Below are 23,119 nucleotides of genomic sequence, written 5' to 3'. Positions count from 1 at the left end.
TTTACTTACCCGAGTTCGGAGCTCTCCAGGAGCGTTCGCAGATCTGCCCCGCAGTGTGTCGGATGCCGCGGAGTTCTACCGGGCTGAGGAGGGGAGCTTGATGGAGAAGTTGTTCTGGTCTCAGTATACTGGGACCGAACACCCAATGCCCTTGAGCGACCAGCTGAAGCAACTGGTCGAGCTCCACAAGGCGGCCGAACAGGCCATGAAGGGTCTTATAGTCCGGATGTGGCCTGGCGAGCCCCTGCCTGATAGCTACTTCGGTCTGGTGAGGCGGCTTGTGAACGCCTGCCCACGGCTTGAAGTCATAAAGTGGTCCGTCTGCATCGAGGGTGCACGCAGGGCTTTTGCCTGGGCGAAGGTGCACTGGGCGAAACTGGACGCCGAAAAGCTGGTGAAGGAGGGGCCGCCGGAAGGCAAGGAGCATCGCCACCCCGAAATGTATTATAATAGTGTCCTGAAGGGTGCTCGCCTTGTGGCGGAGGAGTGTGCTAAGGATGTAATATTCGAATGAATGTACTCATGTGATCCTGTAACGTGAAACGAGTTCATTTGCGCTATGCAACACTTGTTAATTTAAAATATTACCTTCTGTGCGGCCGTTTATGAAATCTGAGAGTTGGCCAGTCGTCGGCTTCTGCCCCCATGTGACTAGTACTGGGGTGTTCGGGATAAACCTGAGCACTCTTTATCCCAATTTTGGGTCCTTCAAAGGAGGTGTTCAGCACAGCGAACCAGGCAATCGGACTATAAGGCTTTATCACTCTCACTTAGCCATAGAAGTCTACAATTTTAAATTTTGGTGAAGCCCCTAGTATTCGGAAGGCCGAATTTGGGGCGCTATATACGCCTAAGTCGGGCAAGGCCGACTCCTCGCCCAAAGCAGAAAAAGTCTTTAAGGACTTGAGACCTCTCGAACAGCGACCAGCTCTCGCCTCATCATGACAGTCAGTTTTCGGCTTTCTCTACTGAGGTGCTCGTCCGGAAGAACCGGGACACAATCGCAGTAGTTCTCCCAGCGCTACCTTAGCCGATATTGTGGAACGTAAGGTACCAAAACATGGGAGCCGGGCAAACCCAACTATTGACCCAAGACATGATTCGGAGCTGATGCATATAATGTTATAAGTTCGGGGTGCCGCACTGTCGAAAGTGTTCGGACTTCTCACGCCGTGTTATGGGTTATACTGAATCCCCTGGCGTACTGGTCATACCAGAATGTACGGGTGTAATTTGTCGTAAATAAGAAGACAAGGGAAAAAAGTGTAATGCGATAATAGACTAACGCTATGCATTGTTATTAAATAATACGTCAAAGCGTATGGATACAAGTAGTGCAATAAGCAAAAAATAGGACTATTTGACATGTCCTATCCAAGGGCAAGCTGCGTATGGGTATTTAAAATAGGTATTTCGATCGTTATCAGAGACCACCTGGGGATTCCCTTGTACGTCTTAGCTTCTTGCCTCCTTGGTATTTCCTTCCCGTAATGCGTCTAGCAATCAGACTGCCGAAAAGGGCTTCCAGAGAGTAAGGTCCTGAAAGAGAGAAAATTATAAAGGTATACAACCCCTGGGGCTGTTGAGCCGCATTGTGGGGCGTGTCATGGCCGTGCCCCCGCCTATTCCCATGGTATTTTTAGTGCGTAATTATGTACGCGCGGCACGGATTTCGTCGCTTGACTGGGACTAGGACGGAGGCCGAATTGCTAAGCGAGCTCTGAACGTGCCAGGCGATCCTGTTGTAGGTTACTCCGGACTCGCTTGAAGGTGTCCGGGGGCTTTGTCGCCGAATTGGCATTTTGCCTTAAAAGGCTGCTTTGTGCTTCTGCTGCAAGGGCCGCAGTGTGCTCCTCCGTGCGGAGCGAGCGTTCTGTGTTTCCATTGACTGTTATAACCCCACAAGGTCCTGGCATTTTGAGTTTGAGGTATGCATAATGCGGCACCGCATTGAATCTGGCAAATGCGGTTCGTCCGAGCAGTGCGTGATAGCCACTGCGGAACGGGACGATATCGAAGATTAACTCCTCGCTTCGGAAGTTGTCGGAGATCCGAAGACCACTTCCAGTGTGATTGAGCCCATGCAACGGGCCTCTACACCTGGGATGACACCTTTAAAGGTGGTTTTAGTGGGTTTGATCCTCGAAGGGTCTATTCCCATTTTGCGCACTGTATCCTGATAAAGCAGGTTCAGGCTGCTGCCGCCGTCCATAAGGACTCGGGTGAGGTGAAATCCGTCAATGATGGGATCAAGGACCAATGTGGCAGAACTGCCATGACGGATACTAGTGGGGTGGTCCCTACGATCGAAAGTGATCGGACAAGAAGACAATGGGTTGAACTTTGGGGCGACTGGCTCCATCGCATAGACGTCCCTTAGTGCACGCTTCCGTTCCCTCTTGGGAATATGGGTTGCGTATATCATGTTCACCGTTTTCACTTGGGGAGGAAATTTCTTCTGTCCTCCTGTGTTTGGTGGTCGGGGCTCCTCCTCATCGTCGCTATGCAGCCCCTTTTCCTTGTTTTTGGTATTCAACTTGCCGGCCTGCTTGAACACCCAGCATTCTCTGTTGGTGTGATTGGCTGGCTTATCGGGGGTGCCGTGAATTTGATACGAGCGATCGAGTATGCGGTCCAAACTGGACGGGCCCGGATTGCTTCTTTTGAACGGCTTCTTCCGCTGACCGGATTTAGAGCCACTGAATCCGGCATTAACTGCCGTGTCTTCGGTGTTGTCACCGTTGTTGCGGCGCTTGTGTCTGTTGCGACGTGGTCTGCCGTTACTATCTTTGGCATCTGAATTGCCATGACTTCTTGATGTGTTGTTGCTGCGAGCCAGCCAGCTGTCCTCGCCCGCGCAAAAGCGGGTCATGAGTGTCGTGAGGGCTGCCATAGACTTCGGCTTCTCCTGGCCGAGGTGCCGGGGGAGCCACTCATCACGGATGTTATGCTTAAATGCCGCTAAGGCCTCTGCATCCGGACAGTCGACAATTTGGTTTTTCTTAGTTAGGAACTGGGTCCAGAATTTCCTGGCCGATTCCCCTGGCTGCTGAGTTATATGGCTCAAGTCATCAGCATCCGGTGGTCGCACATAAGTGCCCTGGAAGTTGTCAAGGAATGCATCTTCCAAATCCTCCCAACTGTCGATGGAGTCTGCTGGCAAGCTATTCAGCCAATGCCGAGCTGGTCCTTTGAGTTTTAGTGGGAGGTACTTGATAGCATGTAGATCATCGCCGCGAGCCATGTGGATGTGGAGGAGGAAATCCTCCATCCATACCGCGGGTCTGTTGTACCATCATATGATTCAATATTTACTTCATCGGTGAAGCATAGGGGGTGTGCGGCGCCTCTGTGCCGGGCTATATCGCGACGCAGTTCATACGAGTCTTGTCTGCTATATTCGGCCCAGCCGGATTTGCTTTTAGCGTGTCCGGCGTGACGGTCATCGTCCCGCGTTTGGGCGCGCCCCCGTGATCCGTAGATCGATCTTGCATGTTTTGCTTTGTTTTCCAATACGTCTCGCAGGTCCCGCGTGTTGCCCCTGGCCTTGGTATTTTTGTTTCAATGGTGCCGGGGTGCGGGCTGGACTTCGGGCTGATATGCCTCTCTGTCTCGGCCACGAGGTGGCCGATCAGCCGCATCATACGCTGGTGATGTAGGTTTTAATGCTTCCTCCTCGAGTTGGGGTAGCAACCTGCGCTTTGGGTAACTCTTGGTTGGGCGCTCGAGTTCGTATTCCTCGGCTGCCAGGACTTCAGTCCATCTATCCGCTAGCAGATCTTGATCAGCTCAAAGCTGTTGTTGCTTTTTCTTCAGGCTGTTTGCTGTGGCTATAAGCCGGCGCTTGAAGCGCTCCTGCTCGACGGGATCCTCAGGCACGATAAATTCTTCATCGCCGAGGCTCACTTCGTCTTCGGAGAGAGGCATGTAATTGTCATCCTCTGATTCTCCGTTTGCTGCCTGTTCCGGAGGGCTAGCTTGTTCATCCTCCCGCTCAAGGTCTGGCTGGAGGGGATTGTCGTCATCTGCGACACTATCTGGAGCGTTATTGTCTCTTGTACCGGTTCGCTGCATTTGCTATGGCGGGACTTAGAGCGGCGCCGCTGATGTCGGTGCTTGGATTGCTTCTTGGAGGGATTATCCTCCGTTGTCTTATCGCCATCGCCTTCTTTGGGGGTGTCCACCATGTATATATCATACGATGAGGTGGCAGTCCAGCGCCCTGTGGGCGGTGGTTCTTGTTCGTCTCCTGCATCGTCGTCCATACCGTCGATGTCTTCGGAGCCGAAGTCAAGCATGTCAGTTAAATCGTCGACAGTGGCTACTAAGTGGGTGGTGGGTGGGGAGCGAATTTCTTCGTCGTCCGCATCCCATTCTAGCCGAACATAGTTCGGCCAAGGGTCTCCTGACAGGGAGAGAGACCTCAACGAGTTTAGCACATCGCCAAAGGGCGAGTGCTGAAAGATATCCATGGAGGTAAACCCCATGATCGGTGCCCAATCGGATTCGATAGGCACGGACGCAGGTGGCTCAGAGCCCATGGCCGGGGACGAATCCAACGGTTCGGCAACACGGGTCTCGTAGGAGGTGAAGTCAGTATTCGGCTCTATCGCCACTGAGTGTGCGGCCTCCGTGGCGGGGTCCATCCACCCGTCCTTGGATGGCGCAATTTGTTCCGGATTAAGGGCCGGAGTAGTTGCAGGTGTGATCTCCCAAACACTGTCCGACGGTAGAGCTAAGTCATGCTCATCGTGATTGTGCGGCGCACCTGACATGGGCTCGAAACCGTCGAAGATCAAGTCTCCGCGGATGTCGGCAGTATAGTTCAAGTTTCCAAACCTGACCTGATGGCCAGGGGCGTAGCTCTCGATCTGCTCCAGATGGCCAAGCGAGTTGGCCCGCAGTGCAAAGCCGCCGAATACGAAGATCTGTCCGGGGAGGAAAACCTCACCCTGGATCGCATCGTTGCCGATGATTGAAGGAGCCATCTAGCCTTACGGTGACGGCACAGTGGAACTCTCAATGAAAGCACCAATGTCGGTGTCAAAACCGGCAGATCTCGGGTAGGGGGTCCCGAACTGTGCGTCTAAGGCGGATGGTAACAGGAGGCGGGGGACACGATGTTTACCCAGGTTCGGGCCCTCCCGATGGAGGTAATACCCTACTTCCTGCTTGATTGATCTTGATGATATGAGTATTACAAGAGTTGATCTACCACGAGATCGTAGAGGCTAAACCCTAGAAGCTAGCCTATGGTATGATTGTTGTTGTCCTATGGACTAAACCCTCCGGTTTATATAGACACCGGAGGGGGCTAGGGTTACACAGAGTCGGTTACAAGGGAGGACATCTACATATCCGTATTGCCAAGCTTGCCTTCCACGCCAAGGAGAGTCCCATCCGGACACGAGTTGAAGTCTTCAATCTTGTATCTTCATAGTCCAACAGTCCAGCCAAAGGATATAGTCCGGCTGTCCAAGGACCCCCTAATCCAGGACTCCCTCAGTAGTAAGCATAAAGGATGCTTGGAACATCGAAGAGTATTTGAGGGCATCTTGTAATAACAAGGGCAACTGGGGATGAAGGTATGAATGACAAAAGTAGGTAGTTATCATAAAGATTTATCGGTGGTAGGGATCGCAACGGCGAAGGGCACAAGGGTCTCGGAAAAGCATCAAAGAGTGTCTTCAGAATCTTCTGGTGCAGCAGGCGATCATCTGGCCTGAAGGGGCTCTCCGGGAGGAAGTATTTTCGAGAACCTAAAGTTAGATTTTAGCAAAAAAACCATTTAACCCGAATAGAAGAGAGTTCAGAGTCCCAGAGTAAAGATCGAGGAGTAAAAGATCCTAGTACCACCCAATGGTGACGTGGGCCCGTAAGACACACAGCCATGTTAGTAAAAAGTTTTGCAATGTCTAGACTCGACTTCGGCCAAGGAGTGTGGAAGGGGGATTCCTACAGGCAGTCGGCTCTGATACCAACTTGTGACGCCCCTGATTCAATCATACACTAATCATACACGCAAACATGTACGATCAAGATCAGGGACTCACGGGAAGATATCACAACACAACTCTAAAAATAAAATAAGTCATACAAGCATCATAATACAATATCGGTGGACTGAACTGCAAAATGCCAGAATAAAAGGGGGATAGCTAGTCCTGTCGAAGACTACGCTTCTGGCAGCCTCCATCTTGCAGCATGTAGAAGAGAGTAGATGGTAAGTTCACCAAGTAGCATCGTATAGCATAATCCTACCCGGCGATCCTCTCCTCGTCGCCCTGTGTGAAAGCGATCACCGGGTTATATCTGGCACTTGGAAGGGTGTGTTTTATTAAGTATCCGGTTCTAGTTGTCATAAGATCAAGCTACAACTCCAAGTCGTCCAGTTAGAAGATCACGGCTATTCGAATAGATAAACTTCCCTGCAGGGGTGTACCACATTACCCGACACGCTCGATCCCCTTTGGCCGGACACACTTTCCTCGGTCATGCCTGGCCTTGGAAGATCAACACGTCGTAGCCCTACCTAGGCACAACAGAGAGGTCAGCACGTCGGTCTAAATCCTATGGCGCAGGGGTCTGGGCCCATCGCCCATTGCACACCTGCATGTTGCAAGGGCGGTCGGAAGCAGACCTAGCCCCCTTAATACAAGCGCAGGCTTACGGTCCAATCCGGCGCGCACCGCTCAGTCGCTGACGTCACGAAGGCTTCGGCTGATACCACGACGCTGATTGCCCATATCTTGTCCCATGTGGCGGTTAGTGCGTATAAGGTCAACGACCCAACTCAGATCAAATACCAAGATCTCGTTAAGCATGTTATTATGAAGTAACCGCGGACGCCGACCAGGGCCAGGCCCACCTCTCTCCTAGGTGGTCTCAACCTGCCCTGTCGCTCCGCCACAAAGTAACAGTCGGGGGCCTTCGGGAACCCAGGCCCACCTCTACCGGGATGGAGCCACCTGTCTTCTAGCCCCCACATCGGAATCACATGCGGGTACTCAACGAGCCGATCCGACTTTAGTCACCACCTGTATAGTATGTATGTATATATGTATATACCCGTGATCACCTCCCGAGTGATCATGACCTGATAGTATAGCATGGTAGACGGACAAGAATGTAGGGCCACTGATGGATACTAGCATCCTATACTAAGCATTTAGGATTTCAGGTAAGGGTAACAACTGTAGCAACAATGACAGGCTATGCAACAGAATAGGATTAACCGAAAGCAGTAACATGCTACACTACTCTAATGCAAGCAGTAAAGAGAAGGAATAGGCTATATTTGGTGATCAAGGGGGGGCTTTCCTGGTTGCTCTGGCAAGGAGGGGTCGTCAACAACGTAGTCGACCGGGGCACCAGCAGCGGCGTCGGTCTCGTAGTCTACCGGAGAGAAGAGGGGGAAGAAACAATGAATACAATCCAAACAGATGCATAACGATGCATGACATGACAAGCAACGGTACCAGGTGTGCCCTAACGCAGTAGGAGGTGATACCGGCGATGGGGGAAAACATCCGGGAAAGTATCCCCGGTGTTTCGCGTTTTCGGACAGATGGGCCGAAGGGGAAATTTGCGTGTTCGCTATGCTAGGGATGTGTGGCGGATAGACGGGCTGTGTATTCGGATTCGTCTCGTCGTTCTGAGCAACTTTCATGTACGAAGTATTTTCATCCGAGTTACGGATTATTTTATACTAATTTTTAAAGTTTTTAAAACATTTTTGGAATTAATAGAACTAATTTAATTCAAAATTCAGTTTATGACGTCAGCATGACGTCGGCGGTCAACAGTCAGTTGACTTAGTCAAACTGACGCGTGGGTCCTGTTGGGAATCGTAGCATAATTTTAAAATTTTCCTACGCTCACCAAGATGCATCTATGGATTCTACTAGCAACGAGGGGAAGGGAGTGCATCTACATACCGTTGTAGATCGCGAGCGGAAGCGTTCCAATGAACGTGGATGACGGAGTCGTACTCGCCGTGATCCAAATCACCGATGACCGAGTGCCGAACGTACAGCACCTCCGCGTTCAACACACGTACGGTGCAGCGACGTCTCCTCCTTTATTGATCCAGCAAGGGGGGAGGAGAGGTTGATGGAGATCCAACAGCACGACGGCGTGGTGGTGGATGTAGCGGCTCTCCGGCAGGGCTTCGCCGAGCTTCTGCGAGAGAGAGAGAGGTGTTGCAGGGGAGGAGGGAGGCGCCAAAGGCTGTAGTGTACTGCCCTCCCTCCCCCCCTTTATATAGGCCCCCTGGGGGGGTGCGCCAGCACTAGGAGATGGGATCTCCAAGGGGGGGCGGCGGCCAAGGGGGGGAAGGGGTTGCCTTGCCCCCCAAGGCAAGGGGGAACTCCCCCCCCCCCTAGGGTTCCCAACCCTAGGCGCATGGGGGAGGCCCAAGGGGGGCGCCCCAGCCCACTAGGGGCTGGTTCCCTTCCACTTTCAGCCCATGGGGCCCTCCGGGACAGGTGGCCCCACCCGGTGGACCCCCGGGACCCTTCCGGTGGTCCCGGTACAATACCGATAACCCCCGAAACTTTCCCGGTGGCCGAAACTGGACTTCCTATATATAATTCTTCACCTCCGGACCATTCCGGAACCTCTCGTGATGTCCGGGATCTCATCCGGGACTCCGAACAACTTTCGGGTTTCCGCATACATATATCTCTACAACCCTAGCGTCACCGGACCTTAAGTGTGTAGACCCTACGGGTTCGGGAGACATGCAGACATGACTGAGACGCCTCTCCGGTCAATAACCAACAGCGGGATCTGGATACCCATGTTGGCTCCCACATGTTCCACGATGATATCATCGGGTGAACCACGGTGTCGAGGATTCAATCAATCCGTATGCAATTCCCTTTGTCAATCGGTATGTTACTTGCCCGAGATTCGATCGTCGGTATCCCAATACCTAGTTCAATCTCGTTACCGGCAAGTCTCTTTACTCGTACCGCAATGCATGATCCTGTGACTAACGCCTTAGTCACATTGAGCTCATTATGATGATGCATTACCGAGTGGGCCCAGAGATACCTCTCCGTCACACGGAGTGACAAATCCTAGTCTCGATCCGTGCCAACCCAACAGACACTTTCAGAGATACCCGTAATGCACCTTTATAGTCACCCAGTTACGTTGTGACGTTTGGCACACCCAAAGCACTCCTACGGTATCCGGGAGTTGCACGATCTCATGGTCTAAGGAAAAGATACTTGACATTTGAAAAGCTCTAGCAAACGAAACTACACGATCTTTTATGCTATGCTTAAGTTGGGTCTTGTCCATCACATCATTCTCCTAATGATGTGATCCCGTTATTAATGACATCCTATGTCCATAGTCAGGAAACCATGACTATCTGTTGATCAACGAGCTAGTCAACTAGAGGCTTACTAGGGACAGGTTGTGGTCTATGTATTCACACATGTATTACGATTTCCGGACAATACACTTATAGCATGAATAATAGACTATTATCATGAACACAGAAATATAATAATAACTATTTATTATTGCCTCTAGGGCATATTTCCAACAGTCTCCCACTTGCACTAGAGTCAATAATCTAGTTACATTGTGATGAATCGAACACCCATTGCGTCCTGGTGTTGATCATGTTTTGCCCTAGGGAGAGGTTTAGTCAACGGATCTGCTACATTCAGGTCCGTGTGTACTTTACAAATATCTATGTCTCCATTTTGAACACTTTCACGAATGGAGTTGAAGCGACGCTTGATATGCCTGGTCTTCCTGTGAAACCTGGGCTCCTTCGCAAGGGCAATAGCTCCAGTGTTGTCACAGAAGAGAGTCATCGGGCCCGACGCATTGGGAATCACCCCTAGGTCGGTAATGAACTCCTTCATCCAGACTGCTTCCTGTGCTGCCTCCGAGGCTGCCATGTATTCCGCTTCACATGTAGATCCCGCCACAACGCTTTGCTTGCAACTGCACCAGCTTACTGCTCCTCTATTTAAAATATACACGTATCCGGTCTGTGACTTCGAGTCATCCGGATCTGTGTCGAAACTAGCGTCGACGTAACCCTTTACGACGAGCTCTTCGTCACCTCCATAAACGAGAAACATATCCTTAGTCCTCTTCAGGTACTTCAGGATATTCTTGACCGCTGTCCAGTGTTCCTTGCCAGGATTACTTTGGTACCTTCCTACCAAACTTACGGCAAGGTTTACATCAGGTCTGGTACACAGCATGGCATACATAATAGACCCTATGGCCGAGGCATAGGGGATGACACTCATCTCTTCTATATCTTCTGCCGTGGTCGGGCATTGAGCCGTGCTCAATTGCACACCTTGCAATACAGGCAAGAACCCCTTCTTGGACTGATCCATACTGAACTTCTTCAATATCTTGTCAAGATATGTACTCTGTGAAAGACCAATGAGGCGTCTTGATCTATCTCTATAGATCTTGATGCCTAATATATAAGCAGCTTCTCCAAGGTCCTTCATTGAAAAACACTTATTCAAATAGGCCTTTATACTTTCCAAGAATTCTATATCATTTCCCATCAATAATATGTCATCCACATATAATATGAGAAATGCTACAGAGCTCCCACTCACTTTCTTGTAAACACAGGCTTCTCCATAAGTCTGTGTAAACCCAAACGCTTTGATCATCTCATCAAAGCGAATGTTCCAACTCCGAGATGCTTGCACCAGCCCATAGATTGAGCGCTGGAGCTTGCACACTTTGTTAGCATTCTTAGGATCGACAAAACCTTCCGGCTGCATCATATACAACTCTTCCTTAAGGAAGCCGTTAAGGAATGCCGTTTTGACGTCCATCTGCCATATCTCATAATCATAGTATGCGGCAATTGCTAACATTATTCGGACGGACTTCAGCTTCGCTACGGGTGAGAAAGTCTCATCGTAGTCAACCCCTTGAACTTGTCAATAACCCTTAGCGACAAGTCGAGCTTTGTAGATGGTCACATTACCATCCGCGTCCGTCTTCTTCTTAAAGATCCATTTGTTTTCTATGGCTCGCCGCTCATCGGGCAAGTCAGTCAAAGTCCATACTTTGTTTTCATACATGGATTCTATCTCGGATTTCATGGCTTCTAGCCATTTGTCGGAATCCGGGCCCGCCATCGCTTCTTCATAGTTTGAAGGTTCACCGTTGTCTAACAACATGATTTCCAGGACAGGGTTGCCGTACCACTCTGGTGCGGAACGTGTCCTTGTGGACCTACGAAGTTCAGTGGCAACTTGATCCAAAGCTTCATGATCATCATCATTAACTTCCTCTCCAGTCGGTGTAGGCACCACATGAACATTTTCCCACGCTGCGCTACTTTCCGGTTCGGAAGGGGTGACTATCACCTCATCAAATTCCACTTTCCTCCCGCTCAATTCTTTCGAGAGAAACTCCTTCTCCAGAAAGGACCCGTTCTTGGCAACGAAGATCTTGCCTTCGGATCTGAGGTAGAAGGTATACCCAATAGTTTCCTTAGGGTATCCTATGAAGACGCATTTTTCCGATTTGGGTTCGAGCTTTTCAGGTTGAAGTTTCTTGACATAAGCATCGCATCCCCAAACTTTTAGAAACGACAGCTTAGGTTTCTTCCCAAACAATAATTCATACGGTGTCGTTTCAACGGATTTCGACGGAGCCCTATTTAAAGTGAATGCGGCAGTCTCTAAAGCATAACCCCAAAATGAGAGCGGTAAATCGGTAAGAGACATCATAGATCGCACCATATCCAATAGAGTGCGATTACGACGTTCGGACACACCATTTCTCTAAGGTGTTCCAGGCGGCGTGAGTTGTGAAACTATTCCACATTTCCTAAGTGTGTACCAAATTCGTGACTTAAATATTCTCCACCACGATCTGATCGTAGGAATTTTATTCTCCTGTCACGTTGATTCTCAACCTACTCTGAAATTCCTTGAACTTTTCAAAGGTTTCAGACTTGTGTTTCATCAGGTAGACATATCCATATCTACTTAAATCATCAGTGAGAGTGAGAACATAACGATATCCTCCGCGAGCCTCAACACTCATTGGACCACACACATCGGTATGTATGATTTCCAATAAGTTGGTTGCTCGCTCCATTGTTCCGGAGAACGGAGTCTTGGTCATCTTACCCATGAGGCATGGTTCGCACGTGTCAAATGATTCGTAATAAAGAGACTCCAAAAGTCCATCTGCATGGAGCTTCTTCATGCGCTTGACACCAATGTGACCAAGGCGGCAGTGCCACAAGTATGTGGGACTATCGTTATCAACTTTACATCTTTTGGTATTCACACTATGAACATGTGTAACATCACGTTCGAGATTCATCAAAAATAAACCATTGACCAGCGGGGCATGACCATAAAACATCTCTCTCAAATAAATAGAACAACCATTATTCTCGGATTTAAATGAGTAGCCATCTCGAATTAAACGAGATCCAGACACAATGTTCATGCTCAAAGCTGGCACTAAATAACAATTATTGAGGTTTATAACTAATCCCGTGGGTAGATGCAGAGGTAGCGTGCCGACGGCGATCACATCGACCTTGGAACCATTCCCGACGCGCATCGTCACCTCGTCCTTTGCCAGTCTCCGTTTATTCCGTAGTTCCTGTTTTGAGTTACAAATATGAGCAACCGCACCGTTATCAAATACCCAGGAGCTACTACGAGTACTGGTAAGGTACACATCAATTACTTGTATATCACATATACCTTGGGTGTTGCCGGCCTTCTTCTTGTCCGCTAAATATTTGGGGCAGTTCCGCTTCCAGTGACCACTTCCCTTGCAATAAAAGCACTCAGTCCCGGGCTTGGGTCCATTCTTTGACTTCTTCCCAGTAACTGGTTTACCGGGCGCGGCAACTCCCTTGCCGTCCTTCTTGAAGTTCTTCTTACCCTTGCCCTTCTTGAACTTGGTGGTTTTATTCACCATCAACACTTGATGTTCTTTTCTGATCTCCCCTTCCGCTGATTTCAGCATTGAATATACCTCGGGAATGGTCTTTTCCATCCCCTGCATATTGTAGTTCATCACAAAGCTCTTGTAGCTTGGTGGAAGCGACTGGAGGATTCTGTCAATGACCGCGTCATCCGGGAGATTAACTCCCAGCTGAGACAAGCGGTTGTGCAACCCAGATATTCTGAGTATGTGCTCACTAACAGAACTGTTCTCCTCCATTTTACAGCTGAAGAATTTGTCGGAGACATCATATCTCTCGACCCGGGCATGAGCTTGAAAAACTAGTTTCAGCTCCTCGAACATCTCATATGCTCCATGTTTCTCAAAAGCTTTTGGAGACCCGGTTCTAGGCTGTAAAGCATGCCGCACTGAAGGAGGGAGTAATCATCAGCACGTGATTGCCAAGCGTTCATAACGTCTTGGTTCTGTGGGATTGGTGCATCACCTAGCGGTGCTTCTAAGACATAATCTTTCTTGGCTACTATAAGGATGAGCCTCAGGTTCCGGACCCAGTCCGTATAGTTGCTGCCATCATCTTTCAGCTTGGTTTTCTCTAGGAACGCGTTGAAATTGAGGACAATGTTGGCCATTTGATCTACAAGACATAGTGTAAAGATTTTAGACTAAATTCATGATAATTGAGTTCATCTAATCAAATTATTAATGAACTCCCACTCAGACAGACATCCCTCTAGTCATCTAAGTGAAACATGATCCGAGCTCAACTAGGTCGTGTCCGATCATCACGTGAGACGGACTAGTCAAGATCGGTGAACATCTCCATGTTGATCGTATCTTCTATACGACTCATGCTCGACCTTTCGGTCCTCCGTGTTCCGAGGCCATGTCTGTACATGCTAGGCTCGTCAAGTCAACCTAAGTGTATTGCGTGTGTTCCAAGGCCATGTCTGTACATGCTAGGCTCGTCAACACCCGTTGTATGCGAACGTAAGAATCTATCACACCCGATCATCACGTGGTGCTTCGAAACGATGAACCTTCGCAACGGTGCACAGTTAGGGTGAACACTTTCTTGAAATTATTATAAGGGATCATCCTACTTGCTACCGTCGTTCTAAGCAAATAAGATGCAAAAACATGATAAACATCACATGCAATCAAATAGTGACATGATATGGCCAATATCATCATGCTCCTTTGATCTCCATCTTCGGGGCACCATGATCATCTTTGTCACCGGCATGACACCATGATCTCCATCATCATGATCTCCATCATTGTGTCTTCATGAAGTCGTCACGCCAACGATTACTTCTACTTCTATGGCTAACGTGTTTAGCAATAAAGTAAAGTAAATTACATGGCGTTATTCAATGACACGCAGGTCATACAAAATAATAAAGACAACTCCTATGGCTCCTGCCGGTTGTCATACTCATCGACATGCAAGTCGTGATTCCTATTACAAGAATATGATCAATCTCATACATCACATATATCATTCATCACATCTTCTGGCCATATCACATCACATAGCACTTGCTGCAAAAACAAGTTAGACGTCCTCTAATTGTTGTTGCAAGTTTTTACGTGGTTTGTAGGTTTCTAGCAAGAACGTTTCTTACCTACGTATGACCACAACGTGATTTGCCAATTTCTATTTACCCTTCATAAGGACCCTTTTCATCGAATCTGTTCCGACTAAAGTAGGAGAGACAGACACCCGCTAGCCACCTTATGCATCTTGTGCATGTTAGTCGGTGGAACCTGTCTCACGTAAGAGTACGTGTAAGGTCGGTCTGGGCCGCTTCATCCTACAATGCCGCCGAAACAAGAAAAGACTAGTAGCGGAAAGAAGAATTGGCAAACTCAACGCCCACAACTACTTTGTGTTCTACTCGTGCATAGTAACTACGCATAGACCTGGCTCATGATGCCACTGTTGGGAATCGTAGCATAATTTTAAAATTTTCCTACGCTCACCAAGATGCATCTATGGAGTCTACTAGCAACGAGGGGAAGGGAGTGCATCTACATACCATTGTAGATCGCGAGCGGAAGCGTTCCAATGAACGTGGATGACGGAGTCGTACTCGCCGTGATCCAAATCACCGATGACCGAGTGCCGAACGTACAGCACCTCCGCGTTCAACACACGTACGGTGCAGCGACGTCTCCTCCTTTCCTGATCCAGCAAGGGGGGAGGAGAGGTTGATGGAGATCCAACAGCACGACGGCGTGGTGGTGGATGTAGCGGCTCTCCGGCAGGGCTTCGCCGAGCTTCTGCGAGAGAGAGAGAGGTGTTGCAGGGGAGGAGGGAGGCGCCAAAGGCTGTAGTGTACTGCCCTCCCTCCCCCCCTTTATATAGGCCCCCTGGGGGGGTGCGCTAGCCCTAGGAGATGGGATCTCCAAGGGGGGGCGGCGGCCAAGGGGGGGAAGGGGTTGCCTTACCCCCCAAGGCAAGGAGTAACTCCCCCCCCCCTAGGGTTCCCAACCCTAGGCGCATGGGGGGAGGCCCAAGGGGGGCGCCCCAGCCCACTAGGGGCTGGTTCCCTTCCACTTTCAGCCCATGGGGCCCTCCGGGACAGGTGGCCCCACCCGGTGGACCCCCGGGACCCTTCCGGTGGTCCCGGTACAATACCGATAACCCCCGAAACTTTCCCGGTGGCCGAAACTGGACTTCCTATATATAATTCTTCACCTCGGACCATTCCGGAACCTCTCGTGACGTCCGGGATCTCATCCGGGACTCCGAACAACTTTCGGGTTTCCGCATACATATATCTCTACAACCCTAGCGTCACCGGACCTTAAGTGTGTAGACCCTACGGGTTCGGGAGACATGCAGACATGACCGAGACGCCTCTCCGGTCAATAACCAACAGCGGGATCTGGATACCCATGTTGGCTCCCACATGTTCCACGATGATATCATCGGGTGAACCACGGTGTCAAGGATTCAATCAATCCGTATGCAATTCCCTTTGTCAATCGGTATGTTACTTGCCCGAGATTCGATCGTCGGTATCCCAATACCTAGTTCAATCTCGTTACCGGCAAGTCTCTTTACTCGTACTGCAATGCATGATCCCGTGACTAACGCCTTAGTCACATTGAGCTCATTATGATGATGCATTACCGAGTGGGCCCAGAGATACCTCTCCGTCACACGGAGTGACAAATCCCAGTCTCGATCCGTGCCAACCCAACAGACACTTTCGGAGATACCCGTAATGCACCTTTATAGTCACCCAGTTACGTTGTGACGTTTGGCACACCCAAAGCACTCCTACGGTATCCGGGAGTTGCACGATCTCATGGTCTAAGGAAAAGATACTTGACATTGGAAAAGCTCTAGCAAACGAAACTACACGATCTTTTATGCTATGCTTAAGTTGGGTCTTGTCCATCACATCATTCTCCTAATGATGTGATCCCGTTATCAATGACATCCTATGTCCATAGTCGGGAAACCATGACTATCTGTTGATCAACGAGCTAGTCAACTAGAGGCTTACTAGGGACAGGTTGTGGTCTATGTATTCACACATGTATTACGATTTCCGGACAATACACTTATAGCATGAATAATAGACTATTATCATGAACACAGAAATATAATAATAACTATTTATTATTGCCTCTAGGGCATATTTCCAACAGGTCCTATATGTCATAGGCTTACGTTAACTAAATTGGTTTAGTTAATTAAATAGGTGATTATGTTTACTAATTATGCTTAAATTAAGTTAATTAATTAAGCATTAATTAATTAATTATTGTTTTTAATTATGTATTTTTTATCTCTTTTTTTAACGTTCTGGAGGCGGGGCCCTCTTGTCATTGACCCCAGGGGGCCTAGTGGATCGGGCGCTAGCAGGGCCACGGGCGCCAGCCCGTCTGGGCGCTGGCGGGGACGCCCGTCGGGGCGGGATCGAGCGCCGGCGGCGGCCATGGCGGGGCACGGCCCCGAGCGACGCGCGCGGGCGCTGGGGAGGAGGGCTGCCGGCACTGGCGGCAACAGGAGGGGCCAGCAGCGGCGGCACTGGAAGGCAGCAGACGGGCGCGGCGCGGAGCGGGGCAAGGCCGCGACGGCAGAGGTGGCACGGGCGGAGGCAGGGCGCAACAGCGGCATTGAGCGGCTGCGCTAGGCGAGGCCGTGGCCGGAGCTAGCGGGAGCGGCAGGCGCAGCTAGCGAGGTCAGAGGCGGAGCAAGGGCACGGCGCAGGAAGGGGGGTGCGCGCGGTGGAGGTCAGGGAGGCGGAGGAGGGCCGCGGCCGTAGGCGGGCGCGCAGGCACGCGGTGAGCACGCGGGCGACGCGGGTAGCGGCTAGTGGGACGGGCAGGCGAGCGCGAGCGTGGGGGATCGACCACAGGGGCGCGCGAGAGCACTGACGGGCGCGGGCACGTCGCGGTGAGGGAGAGAGGAGGAGAGGGTGGGGCTCACTGGGGCCATAGGGTAAGGGGCAGCGTTGCTCGGGGCGGAGGACGGGGACGAGGCCGTCGACGGAGAGGACGGCGAGGATGAGGTTGACGGGGGCGCAGATCCGGCGAGGGGGTTGAGGTAGAAGAGCTCCGGTGGGGGGGTTGCCCCGGCGAACGACGACGGCAGGGTGGTCCTCCTTGTGGCGGCGCTGGGCGGCGTCGGGCGTCGAGTGAGGGGGATTCGGGCTCCTCCCGATCCAGATCCAGAATGAGGGGGAAGTGGTGGTCGGGGAGATTAGAGTTTCGGGGATGGGGGGATAAGGGGAGTGGGGTGGCCGGTTGGGCCTTTTGGGCTGGTGGCCTGCTGGCTAGCTGGGCCATTAGGCCCTAGGGGAGGGGGGTTTCTTCCTTTTTTGTTGGTTTTGTTTTCTGTTTTTGTATTTTCTTTTCTTTTATTTATTTTCCTTTTCTGTTTTATTTAATTTAGGGTGTCTTAGCATTTTCTGAAATATGTGTTTTCCTCACAGCAATTGCCTATGTAATATTTGGCACTAACCGAACATTTTTGTTCTAATGTTTGAAAACTTTTGATGTTTGCCATATTTTTGAATTTGAATTTTGAATCGGTTTCGAACTAACGCAAGATTAGCAACAGTAATCGAGGTGACATGGCATTATTAGCAGAGGTTACTGTAGCTTGATTATCTGGGCGTCACAACCGTATCACGTAAATATCCTCTGTTTTTGTTTCGAGCTGTTTTCTGTTAGAGTCGTGAAGGCCAGGCATCATGTCGTCGCCCTCCTCCAACAATCAAGGCAACGATGCTTGGCTAATGAAGATAGAGCTGAAGAGAGAAGAACCCGGGGAGATCAACAAGGATGATGGGATCAAGAAGGCCATGGAGGATCAGGCTCCAGCAGCAGAAGAAGAAGTAGTCCTTCCACCTCTCTTTACCCAACTGAGATTGAAGCTTTCAAGATGATTGAGTTAGCTCGTATACAAAACAAATATCTCATACGTGAAAATATTTTGTTGAAGGAGCATATCGTCGCACTCAAGGGCATTATCCGTAAGCTGGAAGATCTGCTACGCTCGATGTGCGACTATCCATCATCACCACCATCTCCTTCACCAGCAAAAGAGACATAATCACATGGGTTTGGGCACTCCCCTTGGCAACTGCCAAGCTTGGGGGAGGTGCCCCGGTATTGTATCACCATCACACTCCTATCTTTACCGTTTTTCCTAGTTCGATCCTTTTGGTAATATCTTGATCCAGCAGAATAAAGTTTTAGTGTGATTTAGTTTTGAGTTTTGCCTTATGATCCTTCTATATAATCGAGTCCGCGAGATATATATAATAAAGATTAGTGTTGAGTCAAGGGCTTGATTATCTTGCTATGATCTTGAGGGAATAAAATAAAAAGAAAGAATAAAAAGAAACAAAGAGATCATATTGATCTTATGGAGAGTAATGACTTCACATATAAAGAGTATGATGAATAAAAGTTGTTGAGAGTTGACAAACATAGTTTTGGTCATCGTTGCAATTAATAGGAAGTAATAAAGAAAGAGGGGTTTTCACATATAAATATACTATCTTGGACATCTTTTATGATTGTGAGCACTCAGTAAAATATGACATGCTAAAGAGTTGACGTTGGACAAGGAAGACAACGTAATGGGTTATGTTTTCTTATATCCGAAATAAAGCATATTGTCATGGATCATCCAACATGTTGAGCTTGCCTTTCCCCCTCATGCTAGCCAAATTCTTTGCACCAAGTAGAGATACTACATGTGCTTCCGAATACCCTCAAAACCAGTTTTGCCATGAGTGTCCACCATATCTACCTATGGATTGAGTAAGATCCTTCAAGTAAGTTGACATTGGTGCAAGCAATAAAAATTGCTCTCTAAATATGTATGATTTATTAGTGTGGAGAAAATAAGCTTTATACGATCTTGTGATGCGGAAGAAATAAAAGCGACGGACTGCATAATAAAGGTCCATATCACAAGTGGCAATATAAAGTGGCGTTCTTTTACATTAAGATTTCGTGCATCCAACCATGAAAGCGCATGACAACCTCTGCTTCCCTCTACGAAGGACCTATCTTTTACTTTTACCTTATGCAAGAGTCATGATGATCTTCACCTTTACTTTTTACATTTTATCCTTTGGCAAGCACCTTGTGTTGGAAAGATCCTGATATATATATATATCCAATTGGATGTAAGTTGGCATGAACTATTATTGTTGACGTTACCGTTGAGGTAAAAGGTTGGGAGGCGAAACTATAAGCCCCTATCTTTCTCTGTGTCCGATTAAAACTCCATAACCACAAGTATTGCGTGAGTGTTAGCAATTGTAAGTATATGCCTCGCATAGCCATTGAGATTGGGCCACATGGTTTGAAGTATATGCCTCGCATAGCCATCAAATCCCAAGCACTTGTGGACTTCATAAATGATTGGACAGAGCTGCAGACGCCTAAGGAGAAGCCGGATAGCACATATTGGACTATTCACTTCGATGGATCCAGGCAGTTGGAAGGCTCGGGGGCTGGAGTTATCTTGACTTCACCATGAGGTGATAAATTTTGTTATGTTCTAAGGTTGATGTTCCCTTGTACTAACAATGCAGCTGAGTATGAGGCCCTACTCCATGGTCTTCGGATGGCTAAGGAGATGAACTTAAGCCGGGTGAGGTGTTTTGGTGACTCAGATTTGGTAGCTCAGCAAGTTTCAGGCACTTGGGATTCTAAAGACCCACTCATGGCGGCTTATCGCCGAGAGTTGATGCTATTGCTGGTCATTTCAAGGGCTATCAAGTAGAGCATGTTGATCGAAGGAAAAACGAGGTGGCTGATGCTTTAAGCCGGCTGGGGTCCCAGCGTAAGCCGGTGCCAGCTAATATTTTCCTTGATATTCTGCATAATCCTTTAGTCAAATTGCCTACAGAGGAAGATCTTGTTGTCCCTGACCCGGAAGCACAGCTGGTGGCAGCTCTTCATGCTATTCCTGATTGGACAGTTCCATATTTGGCGTATATGACCCGGGGCGAATTATCTGAGGATGAAACTTTAGCCAGACAGATAACCTGGTGGTCTAAGTCAATGACTATCGTCAACGGAGAGTTGCATCATCGCAGTGTCACAGGGGCGTTTCAACGTTGTGTTTCTCCTGAGGAAGGCTGTGAGATCTTACGAGAGATTCATGAAGGAGATTGTGGTCATCATGCCGGCTCTAAGTCTGTCGTAGCCAAGGCTTTCCGTCATGGATTTTATTGGCTGACGGCTCATGCTGATGCAGAGGATTTGGTCAGTAAATGTGATGGTTGTCAGAAATTCTCACGACGAGCTCATGTGCCGGCTCAAGAATTGAGGATGATTCCAATTGCTTGGTCGTTTGCAGTCTGGGGGCTTGATAGGGTTGGACCTTTCAAAAGGTCCAAAGATAAAAAGACCCATCTTTTGGTGGCGGTTGACAAATTTACAAAGTGGGTTGAAGCAGAGCCGGTTAGTAAGTGTGATGCGGGGACGGCGGTTCAATTCATCAAAAAGGTGATTTTCCATTTTGGCTTTCCCCACAGCATTATAACTGATAATGGCACTAATCTGTCCAAGGGTGCTATGAAAGAGTTTTGTCAACGAGAGCATATTCGACTTGATGTATCATCAGTGGCTCACCCCCAGTCCAATGGTCAAGCTGAGAGAGCCAATCAAAAATTTCTGAGAGGCATCAAGCCCCGGCTTATGGTCCGTTTGCAGAGGACGCCGGGTTGTTGGGTGGAGGAGTTACCCTCAGTTTTATGGAGTATCAATACTACCCCCAACAGATCGACCGGTTACACGCCTTTCTTCATGGTTTACGGAGCAAAGACGGTTCTCCCTAGTGACATCTGTCACGACTCGCCCCGAGTGGCGGCTTATGTTGAAGCTGATAATGAAAAAGCACGTCAGGATGCACTTGACCTGTTGGACGAGGAGCGTGACCTTGCGGCGGCTCGTTCGGCGATTTACCAGCAAGATTTGCGTCATTACCATAGCCGCCGGGTTAAAACCAAGACCTTTCAAGAAGGCGATTTCATGCTCCGGCCTATCCAGGATCAAACTGATATGCACAAGCTATCCCCACCTTGGGAAGGGCGTTTTGTGGTCAGCAAGAATCTAAACAATGGGTCATACTACCTTATCGATGTTCGAGACCATAAGGACTCACGCACATCGGAGGAGGAGACCCACCGGCCATGGAATATTGCTCATCTTCGGCCTTATTGCACTTGAGCCATTGGCACTTGTGATGTACATATTTATATCAGTGTATATATTATGATGAATATAATAAAGCCGGCATCCCTGATAATTCAGGGCCTCTGTCGTTTCATTTCTCAAAATGTGAGTCTTTATTGTCACTTCATATGATTACTTGGAGGCTTAACGCCCGGTTTAAAGGGACCAAAGAGAGTCTGCTACACAACACAGCTCAAATATATCAAGTTGAATATGCTCTCGGTCCCTGTCCACAGAACATAGCTTTGATAACCCCTTCTTGGCTTGAAACGCTAGGTGTATAACACCAAAGTATTTCAGTTGATCCTGCCTTGTACGTCTGCCACTCCGCCTAAGTAATTCTGGAATGACCCACCGAACTCTTGACAGTCAATCTTATTAAGACCCTGAACTTGTCAAGGTTAAAACGACGGTTGATCATGTGAGGTCCGACTTACAAAGTTTGAAGGATTAGCTCGTAGCTGTGCAAGCCCATGAAAAGCACTTGGGTTTTAGGCCTGGCCGCCTATGAAAGCCTTGTTTTCTGGTTTTTTTATTTGAAGGTTCTTTTCTAAGGTTTTTCTCTTGTGACATGTTGATACATGATTGGAAACTGATGACGGCTATCATGCCTTATGGTTCATATTATGAATCTCAACACATGAGCAGGTGGTTCTCTCTCAGAAAATGAATGGTGAAAGTTGTGTTTCGTTCTGATGGCTCTCTCTTGAGAGTGAGTGGTGATGGAGGGGTATAAATAGGCAACACAAAAAATCCAACAGTTACAAGTCTTTGACCTAACTCGGTGGCACCGATATGAAAATCTCGGTGAGACCAACTAGTGCAAAAGACTTGACCGTTAGCGTTTTTGGTGAGATTGATTATACCATCTTGGTGAGATTGAAGTGGCTAGGGTAGAGTCGCGCTTCGGTAATTCTGATTGTTTTGCCTCGGTGATTCCGAAACAAAGCGACTTCATCACAGAAACTTGGCAAGGCCTTCTCGGTGAGACCGAGAACCAATTCGGCCAGACCTAAATGTTAGGGTTTTGGCTGTGGCAGTAGAATGATTATATCGGTGAGTCGAGGGTAGATAGTATCAGTGAGACCGAAATGATGATTTAGGGTTTGAACATATGTGATTGTGCGAAAGTGATTGAGGATTTTTGGAGCAATATCACTGAGCACTTTGAGTAACAACCTCATCAACACTACCTCATCCCCTTTTAATAATATTGGCTTTTTCAAGGGACTCAATGTGATCTTAGATCACTAAACAAAAAATGTAGAGTCTTGGGGTATCCACATCTTGTTCTTCACACTTTGAGGGGTCCACATCCATTAGTCCATGCCATGCCAATCATTGATCTTTTTCGAAATCTATTATCAATGTTCATTAGATCAATGATATATATGTTGTTATTAATTACCAAAACCATTCGAGGATTAGTTGCACTTTCACTTTCCTTCTCGTT

The sequence above is a fragment of the Aegilops tauschii genome, chromosome 1 (assembly GCF_002575655.3).
Source record: "Aegilops tauschii subsp. strangulata cultivar AL8/78 chromosome 1, Aet v6.0, whole genome shotgun sequence".
NCBI classification, from domain to species: Eukaryota; Viridiplantae; Streptophyta; class Magnoliopsida; order Poales; family Poaceae; genus Aegilops; species Aegilops tauschii.
This window is presented reverse-complemented; position numbering follows the sequence as displayed.